Source organism: Polypterus senegalus, chromosome 14 (assembly GCF_016835505.1).
Source record: "Polypterus senegalus isolate Bchr_013 chromosome 14, ASM1683550v1, whole genome shotgun sequence".
Taxonomy (NCBI): domain Eukaryota; kingdom Metazoa; phylum Chordata; class Cladistia; order Polypteriformes; family Polypteridae; genus Polypterus; species Polypterus senegalus.
Window position 1 is genome coordinate 54802576 of NC_053167.1, and position 25029 is coordinate 54827604.

The 25029-nt window shown below is 37.7% G+C and overlaps 2 long non-coding RNA genes across 2 annotated transcripts; one reads left to right on the forward strand and one right to left on the reverse strand.

Annotated features, from left to right (window-relative positions):
• Positions 1-2795: 2795 nt before the first annotated feature.
• LOC120514953 lies at positions 2796-4634 on the reverse strand. The gene is made up of 3 exons (XR_005630552.1): positions 4572-4634; positions 4440-4468; positions 2796-2866 (listed from the first exon to the last, which is right to left on the reverse strand). It is a non-coding gene; the product is annotated as an uncharacterized LOC120514953 (long non-coding RNA).
• LOC120514954 lies at positions 3117-4080 on the forward strand. The gene is made up of 2 exons (XR_005630553.1): positions 3117-3383; positions 3980-4080. It is a non-coding gene; the product is annotated as an uncharacterized LOC120514954 (long non-coding RNA).
• Positions 4635-25029: the final 20395 nt, after the last annotated feature.

Genomic DNA, 25029 nt, shown 5'->3' on the forward strand with positions numbered 1-25029 from the left:
CTACAGATTTTATTTTTTCTCCAGCCGTCTGGAGTTTTTGTTTTTCTGTCCCCCCTGGCCATTGAACCTTACTCTTATTCGATGTTAATGTTGATTTATTTTTTATAATTGTGTCTTTCATTTTTCTATTCTTTAATATGTAAAGCACTTTGAGCTACTGTTTGTATGAAAATGTGCTATATAAATAAATGTTGTTGTTGTTGTTGTTGTTATGCCACTCACCCCCAGAACACTGCAGTTTTGAAGTGCCACATAGGTGTTATTGTGCCTTTCCCCCATCGGCTCCTTAAACTTCACCACTCGTGTAGTAATGATTCGAGCTATTCATAATTCAACTGGGGATTGAAGAAATCCATAAGTACCAGCTCAAGTGTTATTCAAACCAATTCATCGATAAAAAAGTAAGTGAGAGGGAACATTGGCGACAGGCCATTTCCAATTTAAAGTGAGGTGTGCTATCAGTAGTGTCCAAGTTTCTGGATAAACTCAGAAGCTTCAAGGATATCTGGCAATTTCAGAATCATCTTAATAGTGAATCAGGATTTTGTGTGTTATTTAAACTGTGAATTCTGGCTTGTGTTTTGGCCTTGGTTATTCTGTATACTTTTGACGGTCTGGCTTTTTGACCTTGACAAACTTAAATTTTGTTTTGATCTTTTATCTCCTGGTCCACTAATCTTTTTTTGCCCTCGTGGCCTGCGTTTTTTCATTAATGGTGATAAGGTGACATCTATTAAAGATATCATTGTGAAATATCAAGACACATAACCAAACAAGCATCTTTTCATTTTTAAAGTGTTTGATGTTCTTTGATAAATTAATCTTTTTGTTTCTGGGACCTTTATAATTTACTCATATTTTTCACTTTGGGGGCCAGGGTTTAATTAACAAAATTTAAGTGCTATACAAATAAAGGTAGCAGAGATATTTTTAAAATAAATACAGGAAGAAAAGCAAACATCTGAGGTGTTTTTAAATACATATTTTGTTGAAAGAGGAGCAAGGTGCTGAGCAATCTGTTTGTTTTTTGCTCTGTGTTGCCCATTTTACATTATGTACCAATAGCAATTCAGGATTGTGTATGAAGTTACAATTACAAAAGGTTGACTAACAAAAACTATGTTGACCGACTTTGAAATTGTGTACTGCCACGATAATCACTCTTGTCAGATTCATTCTGAGAGAAAACAGTTTAATGCCCTTTGCTCAATGATACAGTGCTCAGTGGGCAGGTTTATGGGTGACATCAATTGCTAACTGATAAGAGGCTGAGATGCACCAAAGCAGTGTACATAATAATGCAGAACCTGAAAAAGGCGTGCTGAAGGCTGAAAGTCTGTTTTAAACCATGTAACACTGACAGATATCATCAAATCCTGACAGCTAAAAATGCATGGCTTTCAGAGCATACTGTCTTCATGATGGTATTATTACTTTCACAAAATAGAAGCTTCCTGCGTATAAAAGGATTTAGATCTTCATTTCTTTTGTATACCTGAGAAAACTCTGCATCATGTCTATTTAAGCATTTATTGTATTGTAATTTTATTCTATTATCAGTAACACTTTAGTTTACGTACAGCAAAAATGCATAATGTATATTACTCATTAACTATTAACAAACATTTCTTCAGGTCTTCTTAACACTAACATAGCATAAGGTAAAGTATTCATCAGTAAAGTGTTTATACATTTCTGTAATATGATATACTAACCAAGCATCACTGTAGAGTGGTCTGAGGTGGCTTAACTGAAACACATTTCTCTTGATATTGCATATCTTCTTATATAATACGCTACTGTGGCTGTTCGTTCGTCTGTCCAGGATTTTAAATCACCTGTAGCTCGCAAACCATTTCACCTATTGACTTGAAATTTGGTACACATATACTACGTGACGCCTACTATCTGCTTTCGGGGTGATGATTTTTATTACTCTTTTTATTTTTATTTTATTTTATTGTAGAATCAACTCTCGGCAGCGCAGCAGGGCACATGCACTGTAAAATTTTTCATTGTAATTTTACAGTAAAATACTGGCAGCTGAGTTTACAGAGAAGCTGCTGTAGTTAACATTTACAGTATTACACCGTAATTTCATAATACAGTATGATACTGTAATATAATTGTACAATACTGTATTATGAAATTACAGTGTTATACTGTAAATGTTAATTACAGCAGCTTCTCTGTAAACATACAGTAAGTGGCTGGCAACTCAGCTGCCAGTATTTTACTGTAAAATTACAAGGAAATGTTTACTGTAAAATTACATGAGAAAATGTTAGAACTGTATTTTCTATAGTTATTTATTGTATTTTTACATTGGTCATGCTGTGAATACCATTTTATAGTGTCACTACAGCATTGATAAGGACATTACTTTGCAATATTTACTGACAGATTAATTTAAACAAATAATGCTTCTTTCATTTGAAACATTCCAATAAACATTTATTTTTATGGTCTTGATTAGCTTTTTACATGACCAGTTTTTTTAATTGTTAGTAGTCTTTCATTATTTCAGATAAACACAAATGGTTGCAACAGAGGTGGGAAACACTGGCAATAAACATAGTGCAGCATTCAATACTAAATTTAAAAGTATAACACCAATGTTGACATTCACATTAAAATAGAATAAGAACACCATGTTAGACAAAAATTGCCTAAACTGTCAAAATTAAAAGTGAACAAAGTGGTCTTAGATGAATTCCGTTCAAAGTCCATTATCTTACAAAATGGATAGGAAAAATGAGGGTTTACTGCATTCTTCTTGTTATGGACTACTTGGCTAGTCTTCTTGGATGTAGCTTTTCCTTGATTGGCCTTGAACATTTGTTCAGGGTTGATGTCAATATATCATCTAAATGACAAAAAGAAAGAAAAACACGTACTTAATTATTTATAAAATAAAAAAAATCATTCACTTTGTCATGACTACAATGGTTCCTCTTCAGGTTCATGTGGGAAAGTGAACCCATAACACATCTTCAAAACAGTTCCTTAGTTCCTGCACTCTCAACAATTTGCATTCTCTTAAAAAGATTCAAGTACATAACTGAATTTGCCAATATTTACTTTTAACCGATTTAATTTATAGAAAAAATATCATGGTGTGTGTCAGGGTGGTTAATAGTGTGTCACAAAAATTTAATAGGGTATGAGAAGGAGAATAAGCTTACTGTGTGTCTAAGAGGAGTGTGCAAACGTTTTGCAGGCTGCGTGTAATAAAGTCTGATGGAAGTGTAAGTCAGTTTTAATGAAAATGTATGTATGGAAAATAAGCCAATGTTTTACCTTTGAACAAAATCAAGGGTGCTTGCAGTCTCTTCCTATATTGGAGGTTGAAATTATAACGTGTGGACAAATAAAAAATACAGGTTGTGAACGGCACCCGGGCACAGACAGGCGGACATGTTGTTTCTCAAACCACCACACGTTTATTTACTACAATATTTACAACTAATTGGTCACAAAGACCCAGTCCAATGGTCACACAGACCCAGTTTAGTGCACAAACAAACCCCAAACAGTCCTGGCCACAATGCCTTGTCTTCGGGCCGCCTCCACTCTCCTCCTGAGCTTCGTCCTGCTTCCACCCGACTCCAGCCTTGAATGAAGGAGGCGGCCCCTTTATACAGGACCGGATGAGCCCCAGGTGTTCCCGGCATTCCTCCTCTAGCCCGCCCCAGCGTGGCGAAGTGCCGGCTGTTCTCCGGCAGCTCTCGGGTATCCTCCAAAGTCTTCCCCAGCACTTCCTGGTGTGGCGGGAGTGCTGGGGAAACAAGTCCCAAGGCATTGGGCGCCTCCTGGCGGTGACCACGGGCCCCTACAGGGAAGGGCTTCCATGCCCTCGACCCGTGGCCCCCAAAGCAACCCGGAAGGCAAACCCCACGTGATCCAGGCAGGGCTCTGACCCTCTTCCGGTCCCTCCTGGCGTCCCGGCCGGGTCATGGCCCCTGGCATCCCTGACAAGGTCAATAACATGTGCTTGACAAATCTGATGTACGTGACAGAAAGCATGTTCTATGGGGTGTGTGGTAGGAGTCATGCAGACCCTGCATGCTTACAGTGTACGAAAACAAGTGCTACTTCTTGGGCGTCTAACGGGTGTGGACTCATCAGGCCCCAGCAGATGTACTCCACCCTTAGATTATTTGATAATGCTTATGTAACTAAAGTCTTAAAGCCCTATAAGAATGGGGGACATGGGCCCCTCGGTGCAGATGAAGGGCAGTGTCCTAGGGCTGTGTTTCTCTGTCATTTAACCTTTGCCTATGAATAAAGGATATTTATTTAATTTTGCTTTCTCTGTCTTCAGTCACAAGAAACAACATCAAAGAAAAAGTGTCCACACATGAAGCAAACACAGCAGTACGGCCACAGACAAAGCTGAGTTGTGTTCCCTCACATACAACGTGACCTTCAATGCTCACCATCCACTGCTGGTTTCTTAGAGTTTGACCTAAAAATAAAAATTACAAAATTACATTTATTAAAGAGAACTCTTCAACATGAGCAACTTTTATCAGGTACAATTAGATATCTGCACTATTATGTCTACATACCAAGAATTATAATTCAAGGACTGTCAGGCAAGTTGAGTGGTCCTTGGACATCTGCTGAAGTGGCAAATGCCAGAAGTAAAAGAAAAAAAATTGACACAACATTTAAGCAGACATTACAACATATAAATCACGCATGCAATCATACATATGATTTTCAAAAAATATTTAACTCACATCTGCTTGAAGCGTGAGTCCATCCATTTTCTTACTGAGGAGCCTGAGGAGCTCATTTGTGGTGAATTTTGAGGAGAACTAGGTCAAACTAATTACTGAACAAAAATGCTGCTTCTTTGTTCTGAAAAATGTAATGAAATATCAGTTCAAGAGTGTCACAACAAACAATGTGCACAACATAATTAGCTTATTGTCTGACTTACCATGATCTTTCCAGACGCTGAACAGTTTGGCACTGGACAGGTTGTATGAACTCTTAAGAAGTCCTCTTCTTTCATGTACATTAAATCTTCGACTCCTCAGCCTACACATTTCTCAACTGACTGGTTGAGTGGCTCGTCAGGAAGGCTTGGCATTACTCACAGTAAGGTTTGCTTAATCTCTTTTTGTAACTCAGACATCATTCTAGTAATGGAAAAGAATGACAAAGAACTATTACAGTCAGACTACACAAGGCAGGCAGATTATTTTGATTAATGCATAAGTGACCCAAATTTTGTGATGTCAATCAGTGAACTCCCTGGTCTACAAGAAAGTTATTTCTTTGTGACAACTTGTACTGTACATTGGAATTGCTGTGAATGAGAATCGACTGAATTTTCCCAGATACAACACCTTCGTCATTTCTGTCCAGAAAAACATGCATGTTCTTTTTGTAAAGTATTTCCTGAATGGAATGTTTGACAGTCACAACATCTGCAAAAGTTGCTACTCCTACTAAAATTTGCAACAGATCCACCAATGTAGTGTGAGCTGAGACTGTCTCCTGCTCTGGCACTTGACCCAAGTATTTAAAATCCTGCACGACTAAACTAACGGCATGTGGTCAATGCTTGACCTGCAGAAAAGTAACGGGATTGCATGCATGACACAAACAACAAGAATCTCAGTTTTTTTTTCTTTTTTGATCCAAGTCAATTGGCAACTTCAAAGGCAACTTGATATAAGATTAAACCTAACGATTCTGAATCATTATTAACACACTGTTCTCATAAATGTATCTGCCATTGGAAAAATCAGAGAATATATTTTGTTCCGATTTCAGCTTTTGTTTCCTTATATTGTTTCCTGAATAATAAAACAGTGCTTCTAAAGTTTGTTTAATAGGAATGTACTGAGAAAAGTTTTCCTTGCGTGATTCATTTTTTCTAAGGTAGATGGATACATGATCTATAAAATAACAGGAACATAACTATAAATTTTAATGTGCTGACAAAACGGCAATATTGTTTCAAAATCATGATCACAAAATTGACGCTGCAGCATTTTAGGTCAGTTGGTTAATCTATTTAAGTCAGAAAAATATGCAACAACTCATATTGCTTTAAGCAGGTTCCTTAGCTGACACTAACTGGTAACAAATAGCTAAGCTGCCACAACTGCTTTGACTAACTTTAAAGTTTACTGAGTTAAAAGAGTTTGGAACTTGTGTACTTTGTGCAAAATCACTTTGTCCTTATATGTAAAATGATAGCACATGGTAACATCTGTTATTTTATAATGCCAGGATGTCTAACTGACATTTTACTTTAGAATGAATGTATGTGGTCTAATGACACACTGAGCAAAAACGTATATGCAGAGTACTTTGTGATAATTTAAAAATAAAGATATTGTTTAAACATTAACTGGACGAAATGGCTTTCCACTACAAGCAAGGCAAAATAGTTGTGTGGCTATACAGGCTATTTGATACTTTAAGTACAAACTAACTAATAAAGTTATGCAATTATACACACATACAAACACAAATGCCGAGTATGTGAAACGACTGTCAGATGAATAACTAATGAACTCACTCACATAGATAAAAAAAAAACTTAAAAAAAAAAAATGCACAAAAAATAAAAGAGACAGATTGTTTCTGGAACTTTCAATTCTCCCGCCTCACACGCTGTTCCCGGTCTCACTCAACAATGGAAAGTGCAAAACGAATAATATTAAAAATAAATGAGCTGAATAGGCGGAGTGATAAAAAGATAAATAATTATAAGCTATAACATAATTAACAGGACGTAAGAGAAGTTCTAAAAGTTCTAATGTGGTTTTCTGAACCAAAACCTCTGCTCAGCTTGCACCGCTCTTACTTCCTTGTTCAAACCAATCCCAGAATGCCTTGCTTGTACAATATGTTACTGTATCTTAACTAGTTTACAGTATGTTACTGTATTTTTGATATATTACTGTATTAAGTTTTGAAAACAGCTCTTTGCTGTATATGTACAGCCATTCTTTAAAATATTACAGCATGTTACTGTGTAAACAAAATACAGGAAAATACTGTAGGAAACTCGCTGTAAATTTACAGCAATCCTTTACAGTGTAAGGTAAAGTATTCATCAGTAAAGTGTTTATACATTTCTGTAATATGATATACTAACCAAGCATCACTGTAGAGTGGTCTGAGGTGGCTTAACTGAAACACATTTCTCTTGATATTGCATATCTTCTTATATAATACGCTACTGTGGCTGTTCGTTTGTCTGTCCAGGATTTTAAATCACCTGTAGCTCGCACCTATTGACTTGAAATTTGGTACACATATTCTATGTGACGTCTAATATCCGCTTTCGGGGTGATGATTTTTATTACTCTTTTTATTTTTATTTTATTTTATTGTAGAATCAACTCTCGGCAGCAGCAGGCGGCGTCGCGGCGCATGTGTATAGGCGCTGTTCTCATTCCCTACCACCTTCGCTAATCATTCTTCAGGCAGATTGAAGACTTAAGTGTCAGCTTAAATGAAAAATGAAATAAAACATACTAAGTAATTGCAACATAAAAACTAACTTAATCAGTTTTAACGCGAAAAGATGTCGATGAAAGAAGAGAAGCAGCGGGTTGCTTGGGTGGAGAAAAGAAGAGCTGCTCAGGAGGCAGCAAGCGCATCAACCTCTGAGCAAACGAATGCTAAACAGAGACAGAGAAAGGGTATGAAAACTAGGAATGCTCAAGTCAAGCGTATTCACCGTTACTGGTTTAGGATAAGACCTGTGTATTCTAACAAGTCATTTTACTTTGTACCATCCTGTCAATATGCCACACTGCACACAGATTTACCTATCTACTGGTGTTTAATATGTTACGAAGATCAAAAGACACCTTTGTTAACGTCTTGTTATAGAAGAGATAATGAGTAACAGATGCATTTTTGCAGTACCTAAATTAAAGGTTATCATATTATCTCTTGTAGAAAAGGTAGTGATTTTAGTTACAGAACTCAGCTTAGCCCCTTCTTTAGACAGTTGTACACTTTATCTTGAATGGCTTTGTACTTTGGGTAAGCTCTATATAGAGGGCATCAATAGTGGCAATGGACTATTCTACAATTTGAAGAATAATCAGGCTTCTTTTTTCTCAATGGAAACTCACTAATCTTGGATATCTATATTCCTAGTTGCTTTACTAATCACCTGATAAAAAATATTTGCCTAGTCTGAGTTTCAGGTTGTTTGGGAACATAATAGTGTCTTTTGTAGTTTCTGTGTCACTGTAATGGGTAGCAGTTTGGTTTAAGAGTTTATTTGTCTTTATATAGGGAGGATTTTTCCTGCTTTAGAACCATTGTTGTGAAGGCAGACTCCCGTGATGTTGAATTGAATTAAATGAGTTTGATTTCTTCAAATTACATAGGGTAGCCTAGTGAGGTGGTGGTGAGTGGTGTTGCCACACTGCTTTAGAGATCTGGGGTTAAATTACTAGCCTAGTCACTCTTTGTTTCACTCTTATTTCAAAATTGTTTGCCCCCACTTAGCTCAGTTTCCTCCTGCATTGCAAAGCTGTGCCAGGTAAGTTAACTGGTGCCCCTAAATTCCTCCAGGGTATATGTGTGCGTGTATGCGTGTGAAAACTTATTGGCTAGACAGGTGTTCCAGTATTCGGTCCCAATGACCATAGACTTGGTTGGAACTGATTGGGTGGCCATCAAAACAGATGCACTATGTTACTAAAAACATTTACAATAAAGACTACTTTTTCCTTAAACCTGTGTTTTTCTTAAGTCCACAGTTAATGTTACTAATCAACAAATGTAATTCTATCCTAAGCAACTCTCTCTTGCACATCGCCTATCCTTAAAATAAACAGAGAAACATTCTGTACACCTTCAATTATGGATTCATTTTCTGTTTCAAATTTAAATTCGGACAGGGTGGTCACCTCAACTTATATATTTTGTAACAGCATTTCCTCATTTACATGTCAGAGAGCTGCTCCTGTTTACAGATTCTCAGTCCAAGCATTTGAAATAGCCATAGAGTTGTGTGCCCATGTCTTTAGCTTACTGTATGTCTGAATGTGCTGCTTTTACAAACAGCAGTCTGATCAAACAAAAATGTTTCTTTTATGAAGTAAACAAAAAAATTTAAAACATTCCTCCTTTCAAAATAGTTGATCCAACCAACCCCAGCATGCATCCTAAGGTTACACTATGTATACATTTTCTAACTTGTTTAAAACAAATACTTTTGCCACAATTACCATAAGTTGACTAACAAAATAAAAAAAACGCTTGCTGTCATTTAGATATTGTTAGTGTTCCTTGTGTTCGGTACACCTGCCATCAACATGTAGTATCCTCCTGGATGATGCAATGGCAGCCATTTTGCACCACTACACACACCACACATTAGCATTAGGTGGTAAAGAGGTTAGTTAGCCTATAAGGGACAGGAAATGATTGGCGGTCAGAATAATAAGGTCATGGCGGGCACATCAAGGTACAACCTAATCTTTTCAAAAGACACCTTGGGATCTTTTATGACGACAGACAGTTAAGACCTCAGCTGTATGTCTCATCCGATGGGCAGTGCCATTTTTACAGCACAGTTTCCCTGTGACAGCACCAGGTCACTGGGATCCACACGCAGACTCTCCCATTGGTCTCACCAACACCTCTTCCAGCAGTAAACCAAACTTCTCCTAGATGTTCTCCCATCCAAGTACTGGCCAGTCCCAGACATGCTTAGCTTTAGCTGCATTACATATTTGACTTGGGACATGATGTAAATATGTAGCAGTATGGGCATGGCTCTGAAAAATGCAGTTATTTTGTATGGTTCGTCTGCTCCTCTCCACCTAAATGTCAAATTCTGCCCATGACCATAACACAAATTAAAAAGCGTTTGAAAATGAATGCATCCATTCCCAATCTGAACACTCATAAACTTATAATGGCTGGGGACTTTAATTGTGTTCTAAATCCACTTTTAGATAAGACTTCCTCCACAGGGGAACGGCAACTAACACTGCAAAGATAATTACAAAGTTTATAACTGATCACAACTTATCAGATCCCTGGAGGTTTTTAAACCCAAATTCAAGAACATATTCTTTCTACTCACCAGTACATCATTGCTACTCAAGGATTGATTACTTCTTTATAGATAATAACTTCTTGCCTAAGATTAAATCTTGTAAATACGATGCTATTGTTATTTCAGACCATGCTCCGATGATCTTGGAGCTGAAATTACTAAGCCCCATACACTCACCCCGCAGATGGCGTCTCAATCCGCTTCTATTAGCTGACGAGAATTGTACTGAATTTATATCCAAACAAATTGAATTCTTTCTAGAGACAAATACATCCCCTGAGATCTCTGCAGGAATACTCTGGGAAACTCTTAAGGCCTTCTTAAGAGGACAGATTATCTCATATCTTTCCCACAGAAATAAATCCGTAGCGAAGAAAGTAGCAGAGATAAAAGCAAAATTACTAAAATAGATGAAGAACATGCCAGACTACCAAGCGAGACTCTACATAAGAGGAGGCAGGCTCTACATTCAGAATTAAACCTCTTGACAACTAAAGAAACCGAACAACTAATTTACAAATCCAGACATCATTATTATGAACATGGAGAAAGCTAATAAGCTTTTAGCGCAACAAATTCACAAGCAAGATGTACGCATAGCGCAATCTCGGTAATTACTAACACGAACGGAGATAAAATCATTCAACACAAAAATATAATGTACACTTTTAGAGACTACTATAAATCCCTATATACTACTGAGTTTAAAGAGACAATATACAATCTAATGCATTTCTGGATAAATTACAGATACCACAAATTGGCGCTTTTAGTGTGGAGGAGCTCGATAAACCTCTGTCATTATCAGAATTACTGGATGCTATAAAGTCACTCCAAGGTGGAAAAGCAGCAGGCCCTGACGGCTACCCTGCAGAGTTTTACAAGAAATTCTCCGCTCAGCTAGCTCCCTCCTATTAGCAACATTTACAGAAGCCAGAGATAACCAATCTCTTCCACAAACCTTTAAGCCAAGCACTAATCACTGTCTTTCCAAAACAAAATAAGGACTTATTACAATGTGCATCATACAGACCAATTTCACTTCTGAATAACGACGTTAAAATACTCTCTAAAATCATAGCTAGAAGGATGGAGAAAGTGCTCCCCTCAGTAATATCACAAGACCAAACTGGATTTATTAGGGGCCGACACTTATCTTCAAATCTTGACGCCTGTTTAATGTAATATACTCACCAACTAAATCAAACACCCCAGAAATATTATTATCATTGGATGCAGAAAAAGCATTGACATGATTGAATGGAAATACCTTTTTACTATTTTGGAGAAGTTTGGGTTTGGCCCGAACATTTGTGCATGGATTAAATTACTGTATACTAACCCAGAAGCTTCAGTTTGCATCAATAACATTTGCTCAGACTACTTTAAAACTAGAGCGTGGCACAAGACAAGGATGCCCTTTGTCACCACTGCTGTTTGCAATTGCCATTGAACCACTGGCAATACATTGTCGAAATACTGATCAGATAAAGGGGATTAGCAGAGAAGGACTGGAACAGAAAATCTCATTATATGCAGATGACATGGTACTGTATATATCGGACCCAGAAAATTCTGTGCCTGCAGTCTTAGCAGCACTCACAGAATTTCAAAAGCTCTCTGGTCTCAGAATTAATCTGAATAAAAGTGTACTCTTTCCGGTGAATTCGCAAGCATATAATATTAGATTAGACACCCTTCCTTTTATCATTGCAGAACAGTTTAAATACCTCGGGGTAAACATCACAAGTAAACATAAAGCTCTTTATCAACAAAATTTCGTCGTCTGCATGGAAAAAATTAAACAAGACTTGCATAGATGGTCAACCCTTCATCTCACACTAGCTGGAAGAATTAACACTGTTAAGATGAATATTCTTCCTAAGCTCCTTTTTATTTCAAAACATACCAATATACATTAATAAATCGTTCTTTAAGCAATTAGATTCAACAATAACCTCATTTATTTGGAATTCTAAACATCCACGCATCAAAAGAGCGACCCTACAAAGACAAAAGGCAGAAGGCGGCATGGCTCTACCTAACTTCCAGTTTTATTACTGGGCGGCAAATATACAGTCGATAAGAACCTGGACACAAATAGAAGAACATACACAGGCATGGACCGCAATAGAAGTAAAATCCTGCAGTACTTCTTTGTATTCCTTGCTCTGTGCTCCAATAAACACACGTTATCGGCAATACACTAATAACCCAATTGTGCTCCACTCACTTAGAATCTGGAACCAATGTAGAAAGCATTTTAAGGCGGAGAAGCTTCTTTCTGTGGCACCCTGCAAAAGAACCACCTCTTTCAACCCTCACAAACATATGCAGTTTTAATATCTGGAAAAATTTGGAATTAACTTGCTTAGAGATCTTTATATAGACAACGTCTTTGCATCCTATGAACAATTACATTCCAAATTTAACATTCCAGCTACAAATTTCTTTCACTATCTTCAAATCAGGAACTTTGTTAAACAGAACCTTCCAGATTTTCCTCATCTTGCACCCTCATCCACGCTGGAAAAATTATTGCTCAATTTCAAGGAGTTAGACTCCATCTCTACAATATATAAAATCCTTTTACAATCCCTTCCTTTCAAAGATCCAAGAGGACACTGGGAAAATGACCTCTCAATTAATATATCAGAAAAGGAGTGGAAAGTAGCAATGCAGAGAATTCACTCAAGCTCCATATGCAAAGCATACAATTATACAACTCAAAATTATATATCGAGCACATCTGTCTCGACTAAAACTCTCCAAAATGTTTCCAGGGCATGATCCAACCTGCGAGCGTTGCAACCAAGCCCCAGCCTCACTAGGTCACATGTTCTGGGCCTGCTCCAAATTAACATTATTCTGGACAAAAATTTTTAATTACCTCTCAGACAGTCTTGGACTCACAATCCCTCCTAACCCATTAACAGCTGTGTTTGGGGTTCTTCCAGAGGGTCTTAAAGTGGAGAAAGACAAACAAATTGTGATTGCATTCACTACACTGTTGGCACGCAGACTTATTCTGATAAACTGGAAGAACCCAAACTCTCCTCTTGTAAGTCAGTGGGAAACCGATGTGTTATATTATTTAAAATTGGAAAAAATCAAATACTCAGTTAGAGGATCTGTACAGAATTTTTTCAAAACATGGCAGGATCTAATCAGTAATATTTTGAAATGATTTTATAAAGCACAGAGAATTTGTTGATTTAGGTATTTTTAAAAGCCTTAAATTTTACACCGTTTGGCTTGCTCTCTCTCTCAAGGGTGGGGATCGATCTGTTCTTAGCATAATTCTTTTTTTTTGTAAAAACTTGATTGCTATGTATTGATTGTAATAAAATTGATAAATAAATAAATAAAATAAAAAAAAAAAAGAAAATGAATGGATAGATCTATAAATGGCAGGTTTGAAAAAAGTACACTGTGTGATTTACACTGGCATAACTGAAAGAAATTCACAAGATTATAATATGAAGAAAAAAATATTAGCAGTGCCGTGAAGTTAACAAAAAAATGACCACTGTTTGGAGTCCTGTGTTGTTGAAGAGCAGCACAAAGAGGCCACTCGGTCCAATGTAATACTACAACAGTGAAGGGATGGGCAGATTTGTAGTGCTGTTGTGCTTAAGTAAAACATGCATTCAAGGTTTTAAAGAACTATCACCTTAATGCTATGTACTGTAGAGGTGCAGGAGTCCATTTGAAGTTCATAAGCTGTGCCACTCTAAAGTCGAGAAGAAAAAGAGAAACGTTATGTAGAACACTCTGAAATTATCTGAAATGAACACACACACAAAAGAAAAACAAAACTTCAAATAAAAGGGTCATGCTAATGGATTCCATTATCTCTGTTCTGCCTCATGTGCCACAGTGAAGCATGCGGCTCAAGTGCTCAATTGGCTGTTCCTCACCATTAGTTATTTCTTTCAGTTGAGTTACTGGATTTTGTAATATTCAACTCTTTCCACCCCTGCTCAAAGACCCTGAGTAGCAACAAGCAACCACTGCGCTCAAGATTAGAAATGAAGGGTTGGGGGGGTTCAATCACTAAATATGGAAATTCATACATTAATAACATCTGACACTGATTCCTAGGAGCAAATGTATAAAAAATGCATTTTAATGTGCTACAGTAAATTATTCATGAAGTGCTACAGATCATCTTGTACTCAAAGAATGGGATCTTGTAATGTAATATTCGCCACAGGTCTTGGAAAAAAAACTTTTTTATTTTATATGGTGCCTTTTATTCTAAAACACAAGAACAAAACTGACAAATTTAATGGCACTATCATGTTTGCAGATTAAAAGTTGGCAATGAACAGTACATAAAAAATTGGTGGGAGGGAACATTGCTGTAAGTCTGTAAGGCAGAAACTGAGTCAGCTAAACCTTTATATCCCTAAAGGAAAAGCAGCAAAAGAAAGTATGGACGTATAGCAAGAAAAGTGAGGATGAGAGAACATTTAAGTTGTACCACTGTCACCACTCATTGTTACTGTTGGTGCAAAGTGGAAAACACTAGGCTCTAGAAAATCATTCCAGAGTCCCAGAGTCAAACCCATCTCCTATAAATGAATGGTTCGATTGACTGCCAGTATTAGGTACCAGCTTTATAAAGCAGACAAGCAACAAAGTAATACAAGATCATTCAATATATAATACACATAATGCATAAACTACGATCAAGTGGTATTACAAAGGTTCTGAAGAAAAGATTCAAATTAGAGAATATTATTACAGAAATAGAACTTCAGATGTTTTACTTACTTTTTTCAAAACACTTTCCACAGGAGTATCTGGTACCCTAATAATGGGCACAGGATCAGTCAAACCGCCAGCCTCAGCCAGTGCGCCTTCATTCAGTTCAGTCAAATTCTGCTCCGGAGCCTCTTTCAATTCTGTGCTGGAACAGCACTCACTTCTGCAACAGCCCCGTTCACAACAACATCACAATTATCCATATGTTTAATTTCCAGTTCACCTTCACAATCAGTCTTTTCATTCCCGATGTTTGCCAATTTCTCTACTGAAACAGCTTAGCCACCCAGTAACCCGACCATTTCCACTTTACACTGAGACACCTTATGAGCAGGTCTGCCACATTTCATTGTTTCAGAGGTAATAAATTCTATGTAGTGTGAAATAAATAGCATCGACTCACAGAAAAAAGGTGTGAGGCAGCCACCCGTATACCTGAAGCCTGGTTGCAAAAAGGCAAAATCATTTGCACACATGTGTACAGAGTTGAGTCCAAAACAGAACTGAAGTTACAGAGGGAGTTGTCTTGTATTTAAGGCAGGCAGGTGGAAGTTATGTCATTGAGGCCAGGAACCGGAAGTGGTGTTCTTGGAGGAGGAACCGGAAGTGACATCAGTGGGCCTAAATCAGGCAGAATTTCCAGGTATCTGGTCCGCAGAAATAAAGGAGGGAGGTTTAATGTACACCACCATCCCCTGGCCTGGCATAGAATTACCTTCTTTTCGTCCATTTAGCTGCCTCCCATGTGCACGTGTGTGGCAAGAGTCGCTGCTATCAACTCAAAATCGAAGTGCTTACATTTAAGTCTTTGTTCATATTTTTTAAAATCATGTACACTTTGCCTTCGGAAAGGATCCTAAAAGATCTTAAAGGCATCCTAAAGGTAACATGGTAACATTTGACAGAACTTGTCCATAACTTTTTAATTCTCCCAACAAAACATCATTTTTTAAGAAAAGAGGGACGTTTCAAATACTAACTTCTTTGCCGGTGCTGATGAGGAAAAAACTGTGACTAAAGCACCATTAATCACTAATTAATCACTACTCCTTCTTCAACAAGTTTATTAGTTGGTGCCTTATCATTCACAAAAACCACAACTGATTTATTCATTCTGGAGGCAGAAAATACATTTCTGTAACCAATCACTTTCCCTACCTCCACCATGCACACTTCAGCAGACACCTGAAGGTCCACGAAAAGCTTAACTCCATTTCAGCATGAAAGATTCTCAACTTGTTTGGGCGATAAGCCATGATGAGCTGTTTTAGAAGCGGCTATGGTGAAAAATGCCAAAGCCCTTATCAATAATCAACAGTGAAGAATGAGTATACAGTGATACTAATAAAGAAAAGATAAAGAAATGGAAAAAAAAGAGAAAAGGCAAACTTACAGATGGACATCCACTTTAGCTTGCTGACACCATCACTCAGACACGCCCACTCCAGACCATCGTAATCGAGTATCAAACTGATGGATACCGTGTATACTCGTGGATAAGTTCTCCCACGGATAAGTCAGGACTTGATTTTACAGTATAATTTCTGGTATTTTATAATGTCGGTCGTATAAGTCAAATGCGGAAAACCCACGCTATTGGTACAAGAGATTATGATATGCTAACGCCCACCTGAGAGATTTACCACTGAGCACACACCTCTTTTTTCTATGTGGGTGTATCAGCACATGCTCCTAACCTCTTTCTCTCTCTCTTCTATTGCGCCTACATGACCAAACTATTCCGAAGCAACATTTGCACTGTTTTGTGTTTTTTGGTATCTCACACCCACATACACCTTTATCGTAAGAGCATCCCTTAGCTACGATGGATCGTTCAATCAAAAGAAAATATGAAGATGGTTTTAAATTAAACGTCATTGAAGTGGCGAAAGAAATTGGTAACTGCGCTGCTGCAACAAAATTCAATGCGTCTGAGAAACTGATGCGAGATTGGAGGAGGCAAGGAGAATTAAAAAAAAATGAAGTGTTACATTTTTGAATGGGTTTATTAGTCAGGGTATGAGTTTATGATTGATTTTTCAGGTTTCAAGACCTGACTTATACGTGAGTATATACAATAGATAGATAGATAGGTTTAGTTTAAAAAATATCTTTATTATCTCAAAATAAAAATATAATACAAGATCACTTGTGTTTTAACATCTTAATTTTTTTCACATGAACTTATACCATTTTTAAAACAAAAATCCATGCATCATTCCACCTTGTGAGACATCAGTACTTTTCAAATCCCCCACCCTACACAAATTCATTTTTATCTCATACTTCCTTCTAAACAAATGTTTTAAGGATAAAATCAGTCCTCCTCCTCCTCCTCTGAACATTTATCAAACACAAGTCGAAAACGTCATTTTTCTCCTCCTACACTTCTACTTAACCCCATTTATTTCATATACAACAATTCCCAAGTATTAGTTCTTTAATTACTCTTAAAAATAATATCTGAACAATTCTATAGTTTAATTTTCATCCCCTCTTCTTCAACTGAGAACAAGACCCCTTTGACCTCCCACACTTTTTCAAAGTCTTCAGTTGTATGCATTTCTTTGCAAAAAGCAAATTCCAGTTTTATTCGTGATAGGACATTCATTTTGAAAATCAATAAGATGCCAGTCAGTGTTTTCCTAGATTGCTTGTTTTTATAGCTTCTCAAGATGGAGATTTTCGCCTCACTTAGCAGATTATTTAGTAACTGAACCTTATGTTTATTTTTCTTGTTGCGTTTAACACCTGAAATAAACAAAACACTGCTAAATTGTGTTACTAATTTTGTTCTTAAAAAAAAAAGGTGAAAAAACCTTTTAGTCTAAAAGAATATAAAAAAAGGTTAAGCATTGTTTCTTTTTTGCTCCAAAACACCCACTTGTCATTATTATTTGTTTGGATTATTTTTAAAAAACAATTGGTAGCAATGACTCCATGTAATATCCTCTACTGTAAGTCACCAGTTGTTTAATTATTTGGAAATTTATAAAGTTGTCTGCATGCTGGTACTATATTTTCTACATCTAGGTTTTTTATCTCCAAAGTGTATCAACTACAGCATTTAAAGAGAAAAAATGAATAACCTATAAACAATAATCATATATTTCCTCATTTGAAATAGAGTTCATATTTACAACAGTTCCCTAATTAAACCTACTGTAATTAAAGAGTTGTTGGGGAGCACAGAAAGATCAGCAGCTGGGCAGACCTTCATGTCCAGCCCTTCTGATGACCAACAGAGTCACTGAGCCTCAAATAAAGACTACAAGATAAGAAGAACTGGATACTCCTAACCGACATCATGTCCAGAATGACAGCTAATAGTGCAGAATCTATAAAAGATTTATTTACTTTAGCATAAATCTGTGAAATAGTGGGGACTTTGTGTGTGATGAGTAACCTCACAAAACTGTAATTTATTTAAAAAAAGGACACGAGAACAAGGAATTTGAAATCAAAGGTTCATCAAAAATCCAGCTTGATGCACTAAAATCCCTTTTGAATATAAAGTGTGTGGTGTATGGCCGGCCGTTTATCCCGGCCAATACCCCCAAGCCGCCAGGTGGACCCCTCCCTGCAGTATGGAGGTCCCCTGAAGACCAGCAGGGCATCATGGACACTGCAGTTTTTATACGCAGCCCTGCTGGATGCCATGGGGGCCACTAGGGGACGCTGCAGGAGGGCACAACGGTTATTTACCCTGCGCCCCGGAAGTACGTCCGTGTCACATGGACAAGGAGAATGACTTGCTTCCGGGGTGAAGAAAAGGACTTTTTACCTGACCCGAAAGTGATACAAGATCACATGGACTGGGGATTGGGAACACTTCCGGGTCAGGGAATATAAAAGGATTGTGGGAGCTCCCAGACGGGGAGCTGAGCTGGGTGGAAGGGTGGCAACGCGTCTGGGAGTTGGAGGATTGGATTATAGTGTTTATTATTGTTATTGTATGAGTATAGTGGAGGAGAGGGTGCTTTGTGCACTGTGGCAATTTAATAAAGTCAACTATTGGACTTTTACCTGGTGTCTGGAGTCGTGGACAGGGGTTCAAGAGAGCGATAGCGCCCCCTATCTGTCACAAGTGCAAAGTTAAAAAAGCACCTCTGTAAAATTCTGGTAGCACAAAATGATTGACTTTGTGAACATCCATTACCAGAAGCTGCTTGTTGAAACCAAATCCTCCCACCCACAGGTAAAAACAAAACATCCTGTTGAATACAGTGGAGGCCATCCCAAAAAAATGTCAATCATTATTCTCTGTATCTTAGCTAAGAGGACAGGAGGGGGATACCCTCCCAATAATTTATGGCATGGCATAGATGCTACTAAATTATTGCTAATGATAACTTGACCCCTGAATGAATGTTTTGGCCACAATCCTTTTCCATTTATTTAAATGGGTTGTCAGCTTACCTACAAGACCATCCCAGTTACTGTCATCTACCCCATCGCCTCCCATCATCACCCAAATTTGCAGAAAGATCACTGGCTCAAGACAAAGTAGGGGTTGGATGATCTGTCTAGGAGCCAAGGAGAAATGTGTTGCTCTTCAGCCAATTCACCTTAACAAAGGAATTCTTTTCAAAAGCTTGTTGGCATGCAACCAACTACACAAAAACATTGAGGTCATCGCATAGTCTAAACATTTAAGACTGGTGTTTGGGCACTCTGGGAACACAGTACCCTGGAGTTTTAATCTCAGATGACAGAGAAAAGGCTCAATAGGCAAAGCATACAGCATGCCTGTGAGAGTATAACCCTGGTGAATGCCCCTCTTAAACACTTAAGGAACCGTTAATTTTAAAACAGCAGATATCTGAATACAATAATTTTATCATATTTATAAAACCATCACCAAAGCCAAAACTTTTTAGAGAGGCAAACAGATACATGTGATCAACATGATTAAATGCTTTCTCTTGATCGATAGAAATAATCCCTAAATCCATACCAAACAGCTTTGAGGCTGTGATAATGTTGTATAACATGTTATCAAAAATTGACCAGTTTAGTATACAGTAACATGGATGTATGATTGAGCCCATTACAGTCCTGAGACAGTTGGCCAAAGCTCTGTAGAGTATTTTATAATTGGTGCAGACTAACAGGATGCCAGCTCTTGACTTGGCACAGGTCTCCTGCCTTTGGAATTAAGATGACCACTGCCCTCCCGCAGCCCAGAGGCAGTTCACCAGCTCTCAGATTCTCACTGAACACGCTGTGAATATCTGGTCGCAATATTTGCCAAAATTCTCTATACAACTCTACAGGAAGCCTGTCAATCCCTGGTGTTTTGCCAACATTTAGATCCTGCAAATAATCAGAAAAATCCGGCAGGCTTAGCTCCTCATTCAATTTTAAAACAAACTCCTCTGGGATTATAGGTAAACTGTTAAGATAGTGATTCATTGCTGTATCATCACATTGATCATCCTTCAAAAGGTCTGAATGAAAGGAAACAACGAAAAGTCTAATGTCCTCCAGGTCACTCAGTTCTCATCCCATTATCATACCTTAGTATGTGTCTCATTTCTTAACCAAAGAAAAACTTTGCTGGTGCATCCAATTGGTTCAAGATTTGAAATCTTGATCTTATCAAAGCCCCTTGAGCTTTTAGATTTATAAACTCTGAAAGCAATCTTATCTAGCAGTCAATTCAGCAAAAACCTGTTTATTATATCTATATTGCAATGTTGTATACAGGTTGGAGATGTCCTGCTCCAGCGATTCCATCTGCTGACGGCACTTTCTGGTAACTTGTTCTGTATAATGCTGACAAAACTCTTTGATTTGGACTTTAGAGATATCCCAACTCTGCCTGAGTGAAACAAATTTGGGTGTGAGGGTTCATCTTCTCCTTTAACCCAAATATGTTGTTTAGCTGAAGGGAACTTACTACTCCAAATATCCACTAAATATGCATGTTTTAATAAGGTTTGCAATGTCCTCATGGACCACGGGTGCAGTTCAGTGCCAGAACAAGCTAATAAAGGATTTTCTAAACAGTTAAAAGTCTCACCAAACCAAAGAATGTCACTATTAACAAAATCCACCACACTCTGGAGAGACTCAAATAAACAAATCCTTTCCTTCCCTTTTGTAGGTGTGTAAATATTAATGAACGCCAGCTCCTGATCTCCATCACTGACTTGTACCCTAACAGGCACCCAACCACCACCTCACTAATATCTGTTATATTTGAAAAAGCAGCGCCACCACCCGCACTGAGATGATGGTCATGGCTCAGAAATGCCTGACGCCCCCATACTCTCAACCAGTCTGTCTGATCCGGTGTATCAGAATGAGATTCTTGTAAGAAAGCCACCTGTAGAGATTTTTGGGGAAAAAGATCAGACACTTCATGGAGAAAGCATAAACTGGAAAGACAAACCAAATAGATCACAAAACTGACAAAGTAAAACTAAATGAAGGAACCAGTATTTCTGATAGATTTCACTTTATTCATAATGTATTTCCAGCCTAGTGATATCTTTCTGGTCCATTCCCAAGTGAACTACCTTTCTCATGACTCTTTGGAAAGAACCAGAAACAGGTGGAGATCAGGAAAGTGGTCTTCTGCTTGTACTCCTCTTTTACCCTCAATAAATTCTAAAAACTTTCTGATGCTGACTGTGCTGTAACTGCCCCTGAGCTGGTACTACGTGGAGGTCCTGCTCCTTATTGAGCCATCTGTGTCACTGCCCCCACTCTCACTGTCATCTAAATCACTCGCTGCGTCTCTCTGGCACCTAAAATGGTTGCTGCCTCCTCCAGACATCTCACCAGACACCAGAATCTTCTTTGTTGAGCCTGGATTGCACAACTTTTCTTTTTTACGTAGGAACTACAAAACTTCATACTCTCTACATATTCACTCTGGCTTTTCTCATTCATTTGCTGCTCCATGATATACTGTACTTTGTGGCACTCTCTATTAGGGGTCTGGCATCCGAAGCCAATACTTCATTTATTTTCGTTGTCAGAGATTCCTTTGCAGCGGAGATGACCAGTGTAGCTTCCTCTGAGTTGTGTCCCTACTGTTACTGACTGATGTTTCACTTACTTTTTTTAAAGTGCTTTCCACAGGCGTACCTGGCACACTAATAACGGACACAGAATCAAACAAACTGCTGGCCTCAGCCAGCGCGTCTTCATTCTTGTCCAGGTCTGCCACAGTTAAAGCACTTCATTGTTTCAGAGGTAACAAATACTACTTTGTCACTGCCATCAACTCAAAATCAAAGTGCTACATTGAAATCTCCGTTCATATTATTTAAATCATCTACACTTGACTTTGTTTAAGTTCTTGACTTCAACACTCTAAGGGTATCATGGTAACATTCGACAGAAGTTGTCCATAACGTTTTAATTCTCCTAACAAAATATAATTTTTTAGCAAATGGAGTAGCATTTGAAGTAATAACTTTTTTCAAAAGTGCCAATAAGGGCAGAACTGTGACTAAAGCACCATTAATCAGTAATCCCTCTTCAAAACGTTTAGTATCTTGTGCTTCCTCATTCACCCAAACCACAACTGAATAGATAGATAGATAGATAGATAGATAGATAGATAGATAGATAGATAGATAGATAGATAGATAGATAGATAGATAGATAGATAGATAGATAGATATGAAAGGCACTATATAATACACTAAAGTCACTGTATGATAGATAGATAGATAGATAGATAGATAGATAGATAGATAGATAGATAGATAGATAGATAGATAGATTCACAAAACTGATTTGTTCATTCTGGAGGCAGAACATACATTTCAGTAACAATTACTTTCTCTACCTCCACCACACACAAATCAGCAGACACCTGTGGGTCCTCCAAATACTTAACTACATTTCAGCGTAAAAGATTCTCAAACTGTTTGGGTAACACAGCGGGTGGCGCTGTTTTAGATGTGGCCATGGCATAGAATGCCAAATTCACGACTTTTCGATAATCCACAGTGAAAAATGAGTTTACAGTGATACTAATAAACAAAATAAAGAAATGGAATTAAGAGAAAAGACAAACTTACAGACAGACATCCACTTCAGCTTGCTCACACCACCACTCAGACTCACACACTTCAGACCATAGTAATTGAGTACTAAACCAATAGACCGACAGACAGATAGATAGATAGAAAAGTCACTATATGATAGATAGATAGATAAACACGAACACATTAATATCATATCATACAGTTAATAAATAAGTAACAATTTAATAAGAAAGTTAATAATTACATTACTCCACCACTGTTTCCCCAGTACACCCCTCCTACCCAACACAGAAATGCAAGTAATGGTCCACAATAAGTAAATATATATATTTTTTAAACACAACAGAAACAATTCATAATTAGTTTACCCCATCAGTACTCCCCAGTACACATCTCCTACACAACACATTAATTCAAGTAATTGTCCACAATAAGTAAATATGCATTTTTTAAACACAAAAGAAACAATTCTTAATTTACTCCACTACTACTCCCCCAGTACATTTCTTCTACTTCCCACATAAATTCAAATAATTATTATAAAAACAGCACTGTATAACCACTACTATTCCCAAGTACATCTCCTATTCTGCACCTTCAACCATCCAATGCTTAAATGTTGTGAATGACATTGAAAGTAGTCGCCCCTCTCAACGGAAAACAGTGCCCCCATAAAGAGAAGGTCTGCACATCTCCAATAACATTGTGGTAAGTGAACTCAAGTTTCACTCTGCTCTTTACTAGTATTTTGAACATCAAGAGCACATTGGTTGTGTGTTGTCGTTTGAAAGTTTGTATATAAATTGATAAATATTTTGTATGTCTTTATTTGTAAGTCAGAAAAAGCAAATGTAATATTGTTTTATTCATGAGAACAGCAATTCTTTGATGTTTAAAGACCCACTCCCCAGTCTTTAGGACTGACTTAGGAATGTATTACAGTGTTAGGGAAAGTGCCTAAAACCAATTTGGCAAAGGATTCTCTGTCAACCAGCTCCCACTTGGATGCCAAACTTCCTAGCTGGCAAGCATCAGCCCAACAAAAGGTTTTGGGGGCAGATGTGAAAGGCATTGTGTGCCCCCATTGGTCTGAAGTATGACTGTTTGGGATTGATTTTAAATCAGAGGCCATTCCATAACACGACACCCTATTGGTGTAAGGGTTTGGTCAGACAATGTATACATTTGCTTGCTTTACCCCTCCTCTCTCTCACACCATTACCATGAAAAGGACAACACAATGAAGAGCACAGCTCAGCAGCCATATTGAGTCACTTTAACACAATTGGTACAGTACATTTTTTCCCATATTGTCAAACTGTTTGTCTACTAAATTGCCAAATCTAAGAATCAGTGCAATCTGTAACATTAGATTTGACTTGAATGATGAGGTCTTTGACATCGGAGTCAAAGATTTGATTGTCTGGAGAGATACACTCACATAGTGACCCTGCACCTAAGTTGACTAAGACCTCTTTAAACTAGCAAAAATACTGGTGCATGAGCCATTCAGACCTCACGGTCAGGACTGATGTAAGGTGCGCTGGAGCATACCATGTGCCAGTGTGATTATCTATAAGGAGGCAAATCTCTGTGATTCCTTTTTTTTATATGGACTGAAATGAAATGATAAGAGCACAACAGAGGAGTTCTTAGCATGTTATTCCAGATCAGAGGCTCCTCTAAAAAACAAAAAAAAGATTACCAAAAACAAGACAAGATCTTATAAACCTATTATGCCAGGTAAAAAACATGGACTGATAAGACTCTGGCAAAAACGATAAAGTCAGTTTAGAAAGATCTAACAGAAGTAGCTGCTTATCAAATTTCAAATCATTCACTTTTTGTAAGATTATAAAAGCCAAATCTTTCCAAGACAGGCCTTCTAAGCCATAGAATAGCCTCTTCAGTGTTTGGAGCCTGAAGGTCTTAAATTTTAACTCCTGCTATCAATCAGTCCCTGCCATCCTTATGTCACTGGTAGGTGGAGCACAACTCTTTGGACCCTGGAGGAGGTGTGAGTACCCAGTCACCTATTAATAAAGCATTGCTTCTTATCTAATAACTTTTACTGATGTTCGTCTCTGAAAACATTTAAGCAACCAACTACAATGTCCACCTCAGAAGAAGAGGACACAAGCATGGTTACATCATCTGCACAGGCAACAACCTTAAAAAGTGTATTGGGGC